We start from the raw sequence: 6551 nt of genomic DNA, 5'->3' as shown, positions 1-6551 counted from the left end.
GTCTTGTTATACTTTTGGTGTACGTGCATACACTGATAGAGGACCAGGAAACTGGACAGTTATTGCTAATGAGACATTGATCAGTACTCAATTTGTGACTTTAACACTAGTACATGTACTCACTAGTACAAGTACAAGTACTAGTACTCAAGAAGTATGCATAAGATCAACTAATACAGGTATATTAAAATTATATAAAAGTCTATATTTTTGAATAATACGTATAGTTGCAGGAGCTGTTGATGGTATTAGTATTGGACTGTTTGCAGTTGTTGGATTATTATTAATATCACTAGCTATTAGTATTATTATTCATATCTCCTGCTTAATCAAGTATGATACATTAATCAATACTATAGTTAAATGTCATTTATTTACAGGCTCAAGTCCTATCATAGGATCACTGCTAAACAAGCAAATAAGTAACTCTTTAAGAAGTAGATATGGTATTACTGTTTTTTTAATTATAGAATTGATAATAATGATGTCATAGATAGTACTGTTTATGACGATATTATAGATCTACCAATGCAAGCATGTGAAACATATGGTATACACACAAACACAAGGACAGCACCTGAAGAGCCTGCAGATGTTGACGTTGATGATTACGTAACATAGGAACCTAACATAGGGAACCTTAACATTCCTAGAATATAGTTTATGTGATACAACTGTGACTATAGTATACATTAGAGCCTACTTTATTTTTTTATGTGTCTGCTTTTCAAAATAGTGTTGCTTATATGATACTTAGACATATACTCATAGATCTACATACCCAGAAGCACTATCATCTCTTAAGTGGTCTATTCTTTTGTTGAGTGTCAGTGAAACTCATATCAGTTTATGTCTACCTTCCTTATACAGGTAAGACACTGGGTGTGTATAACAAACTGTATAAATGGCTCATATAGACATGACAATATCTGTATGAAGAATGAAAACAACTTTTTTATGTAATTAAAGAATTATTAGACAAAGTATGGGTGGGAGTGATTGTGTTTTGCTAAAGTATTGTCCCTTTCCTTATTGAGTTAAGAATTCACAAGAAAGATCACATTTCACTAGCCTTTCATGTTTGTGCATCTGTAGTAACTATGGCATTCCATTGATATATGGGGAGGTGAATGTATGATGACCTAATTATCTCATGAATAAATTATCAACTTTGTAGAATTATATTATCTTCTTAATTTTTTTAAACTTATAGCTGATAATTTTTACATGCTTAAATAGCTACACTGAATTATTTTGGGAATGATAGTGTGTACAACAGGCCTGGGGTCAATTACTTTCAATTGTAATCTATTACTATTACACCTTGACACTTATAATTACTATTACAGGGAAAATGACAAGTAATAGCATTGCTATTACTATTACATATTTGCTATTACTATTACTAGTACTATTATCTATCTCTTGTAGTTATACAACATATGAAAAATAATTTAAAACAATACGTCAATAGCATTTAATAAAAATTAGTTTTTTCAAACACACTGTCAGACAATGAACAGCAATCTAGTTGAAATATTTTACCAGCTATATCAAATAACAATTCAACTGGGATTATTGGTATTGCTTATTGTGAAAGATAATCTATAGTGTCCTCCATGTTAATATAGCACTATTAAGCCCAACATCCACTAGGCAACTTTGTTGAAATCAACAGAAAGTTTGTTGCCAAAAGTAGAACACTATTCTACTTTTGGCAACAAAGTTAACATACATCAGAGTAACCGCAAAGTTGCTTTCAACAAAGTTGCCATAGTGGATGTTGGGCTTTACTTAGGCCCTATTTAAATGGATCATATTTTTGTGATAATAGAGTCAATGCAGTTACTAAAGTTATATCATGTGTGTTACCTGGTACTAGTCTAATGACTGGTCAGTGGGTTAGAGTTGCTGATCCTGATGATCCTGTTGACTGTAACAGTAATAGTGGCAATGATCCTTTTCGTTGTACTAATGTCACTTCACCTGATGCTACTATCAATCTTTATCTTGCCCAGGGACTACCAGCAGATCAAGAAGGCTGGTACAAGTGTTGTCTACCCACTGATTGTTCAGATCCTAACACTAACATCATCTTTGCTAATATATTCAGAAAGAGAAAACTATAATCACTTACTGATGTAATAATGTTCATTTGTAGGATTTGCAGAGATAGAATCATTTAGTGTTGCTGATCTTCCTTCTGATATGACAGTATATCCTCAGGAATACAAACTCAATTGTACTAAAATTGGATTCAATCGCTATGATGTTAGTATGAGCATTGGTAGCACTGCATTGGCTAGTTATACTAATTGTGATGATAATAATAATAATAATCCTTGTCCTGGTATTGAGTTAGTTAGTAGTACAAACACATTAAGATAAACTGTTGATATCACATGGGATGGAATGACTGTCAGTAGTGGATCAGTCAGTCAATCAACCACTGGAGATCAAATGTATCAGTGTGTACTGGAAGTTCCTAATCAACCTACTAGAACACATAATGTAACTATAAAAGGTAACAGAATATGTTTGCATGACTTTTAAAATACTACATTTTTTTATTAGTGCCAGCAACTGCTCCCTCTTCTCTTACTGAGGTCAGCAAGACAGCCACCACTATCACTGTCAGTTGGACTGCACTAATTGATTCATCTGATGCTGATGGATATGTAGTCAATGTCACTAGTGACACAGACACTGTGCACTGTGTGCAGACAGTACAGGTGGAGGGAAGTAGTAATAATGCAATCACACTGAATGGACTGAATATAGCAACAAATTATGGCATCACAGTTAGAGCCTATCAACAATTACTGGGACTTGCTAATACAATCAGTGTACAGACCTTACCAGGTATTACTACTGCATCTTTTAATGTCCTTGTATAACATTGTTGATGTATTTCTAGTTATTAATTCAATCAATTGGACACTAGTCTCATCCATTACACAACTCAATAACACTCAATATCATATTGATTGTCTCACAACTACTGACATATATCCTTCAACTGATGTTTACTGGTTAGTGAATGGAGTGATGAAAAGTAGCTCAATGTATTCATCAATTGATGTCCTGACATACAACAACACACTACTGGTATATTCTGATCCACTGGGAGTGTCAGTTAATGTTACCTGTATAGCAATGATTGGAGGAGTCAACTACAGTCAATCTGTGATATTACATGGTATGATTATACTTTAATCAATAGTAGATACTTTTGTCTCTATTCTAGCTCCTAGTGGTCCTCCAAATAATTTGAGGGTTTATAATAAATGCTAATAGTATCAAAGTGAACTGGACCAATTCATCAGAGACTAATGGATATGTGATTGAGTATGCTACTGGAGGTGTAACTAGGAATGTAGTATCTACCAGTGAAGATAAAATTGTACTAATAGATCTCTCACCAATGAGTACTTATACCATCAGTGTGTACTCATATATAGATCTTCCTTCAGTTAATAGTACAGTAACAGTGTTAAGATTTGATGGTGAGTTATTATGATTGAGAGAGTGTAATTGATATCTGTTGTAGTTCCTAGTCCAGTAACTAGTCCCTCAGTATCTAATGTCTCAACCACTGGTATTACAGTGAACTGGACTATTCCCAGTAGTGACAACTATGTAACATACTATACCATCTCCTATACTGCATCTTGTCCCCAGCTATCATCAGTGAATGAGACAGTCTCTGTTGCTCCTCATCAGTCCACTACAACATACAGTTATACATTAATGGGCCTGTACAGTGGTATGAACTACACCATTACAGTGAGAGCTGGTAATGTACTAGGAGGATCTGAATTAAGCAGGAGCACATCAGCACAAACTGAAACAATGAGTTGTATGTTAATAATGTCTTCCAATATTCAAATTAATTATATTTTGTAGTTCCTAGTGGTTGGCCTTCATCAATTCAAGTCTTACCAGTTAATTCAACAGCTAATAGATTCACTTGGAATGAGGTCAATTGTTCTCAGTGTAATGGTCTAATCACAGGCTATACAGTGATTATTAGTAACAGTAGTATCACATACAACCTCACCAGTACTAAGAGATATATCATATTGAATGATCTAGTATTTGGTACTGAGTATAACATCAGTGTAGCTGCTGTCAATTCTGTTGGAAGAGGTCCCTTCAGTGATCCTATTGTAGTAGAGATTGGAATAGGCATGTAATTATACTATATCAGTTCTGTGAGAATGTGTCTTTATTTAGTACCTGGTCCAGTTGGTTCAGTATTTAGTACCATGGACACTACATGGGCTGTTATCTCATGGAGTGTACTTAGTTATATTCCATCAGACTATCCCATTATCACATATGAGATAGGATATCATATTCTTTTTGACAAGTGTTACTGTTCAACAACAGACAATGATGACATTGATATTCAAAAGCTACAGCTTTCTAATTCAACCAATGGCAATACATTTATTAGCATTACTGTTCTTAATGCTATGTCTTGTTATATTTTCGGTGTACATGCATACGCAGACAGAGGACCTGGTGGGTGGGCCTTTATTGCTAATGAGACATTGATCAGTACTCAATTTGTGACACTAACACTAGTGACTACTCAAGAAGTAGAATCAACTAATACAGGTACAATAATAATTGGTAAATGTTAAGACACAAATAATTTCATAATATTCTTTATTAATAGTATCAGGAGCTGTTGATGGTGCTAGTATTGGACTGGGTGCAGTGGTTGGATTATTATTAATATCACTAGTTGTTAGTATCATTATTCACATCTACTGCTTTATCAAGTATGAATACATTAACAGCCATAAAATACAATTTAATGTTGTTTATGTACAGGCATGAAACCTATGATACAACCACTGCTAAGCAAACAAAGTAAAGGAACACTCATAACTCTTTGTACATTACTATTGTTTGTGATAGGCTTGATGATGATATACCAATGCAAGCCTGTGAACCATAATGGTATTCACAAGACTAAACATGTTACAAAAGAGGCAGTATATGAGTGTCCTTATGTCAATGTTAATGATACTGCTATTAATGAAACATAACTTATAAAATAGTAAAAACTAACAGTGTAATTTAATATACATGTACATGTACACTATGTGATACAGCAGTATACATTGCTCATGTACTTGCTTGTTATGCATACATACACTCCTAGATATACATTTTAGTTCTGGAGTGTCACTAGATTGATTCATAATATTTTAGTCTATTTTAGTGTAACTTTTATGATCACAGTAGTGTTATTGTAACTACTTTCAATGTCCTTGTATCAATTCTAATGTTTGCAGTGTTTTTTTTATAGCGTTACTATCCAATCAAGTTACAGTAAACAATTGACAATAACTAACTGAAACTGCTGTATAAAGAAAATGCTTAACAAGGAGCTTTTGTCAAGTTCTGTGAAAGACACTAGCAAGACTGAAAATATCTCTTTCAGTGCTTGCCAGTTGCCACTATACGTAAACCTAATGTTAATTTTTTTTCACAGATTAGCCCATTTCCTTATGAGGTTTGACTACTTTTCTTTAAAATTATAAATGTACAAAATAAAACAACCTCATTAAACTGCTTCAAAAATGAAGATACAATAGTGGAAAGAAACAAGATATAGGATCAAAAATTACTAAAAATATTCAAAGACAAAACAGGAATGTATTATAAATAGGTCTAATGCATGTACTTTATGCTCCCTAAAATGCAGTGAGAAGAGATTGCCTGTTGGTTTATTATAAGTAAAAACACGCACTGTCACTACTGCTGTATGTCCTATTGAAGTTTGTCTATTATAATATTGTATGCATAAATGTCATGTGATCATCATGTGCTGAGTGGCTTGACCTGTGAGCAGGTATTAGGTAAGTATCTCTTAGTGAGGTGGTCAGGGTTGGTGTATCAATCTTAGTGAAGTTTTGGTGTTGGTGTATGATATTTATGCTACCATCATTCTGGCTCCATGACTGTTTTGAATTAGACAATTAGCCAGTTATTTGTGTTACTCATGCCTTATGCTAACATTTTGCAGGACACTGCAGAATATCGATAATTGCATTTTTGAGCAGAGCAGGCAACCCTGGCATTCCATCATGATAATCTCAGTTTCATAGTTTTTCCTCCTAAATATGTACATGCATAATGTACACTACAGACTCTCTTAACACTACACAGCAAATCTTAGATCTATTTGCACCAAATGGTATCTCTTGTATAAGTTGTAATGGTAAACTCCCTTTAACATCATGCAGTATTGTTGCTGCTATTTTTAAATCATGTACATGTAGTCACGTACGCACAGGGAGTGGGCCACACTATACTCAATAAATCTATTTACAAAACTACACAGCAAAAATTGTTTAAAACTACCCATAAAAGGTTATCTCAGTTCCGGAAGTCTATTGTTTAGTGAAACTGAGGTAACCACCTATGGGTTGTTTTAACTACTAATTTTTTGCAGTGTATATGCTGAGCTATCACAACAGTTTCAGTTTCATAAACACATCTACAGGCATTTCTTTGGTCAACAATGCTTTCAC

At 33.8% G+C, this 6551-nt stretch overlaps 1 long non-coding RNA gene across 1 annotated transcript; it reads left to right on the top strand.

Annotated features, from left to right (window-relative positions):
• Nucleotides 1-6: 6 nt before the first annotated feature.
• LOC109582025 (uncharacterized) lies at nucleotides 7-437 on the top strand. The gene is made up of 3 exons (XR_002184871.1): nucleotides 7-179; nucleotides 228-333; nucleotides 381-437. It is a non-coding gene; the product is annotated as an uncharacterized LOC109582025 (long non-coding RNA).
• Nucleotides 438-6551: the final 6114 nt, after the last annotated feature.

Source organism: Amphimedon queenslandica, unplaced genomic scaffold, assembly GCF_000090795.2.
Source record: "Amphimedon queenslandica unplaced genomic scaffold, v1.1 AMPQUscaffold_13405, whole genome shotgun sequence".
In the NCBI taxonomy this organism is placed as follows: Eukaryota; Metazoa; Porifera; class Demospongiae; order Haplosclerida; family Niphatidae; genus Amphimedon; species Amphimedon queenslandica.
The sequence above is the reverse complement of the archived record's forward strand: the minus strand, read 5'-3'. Positions and strand labels throughout refer to the sequence as shown.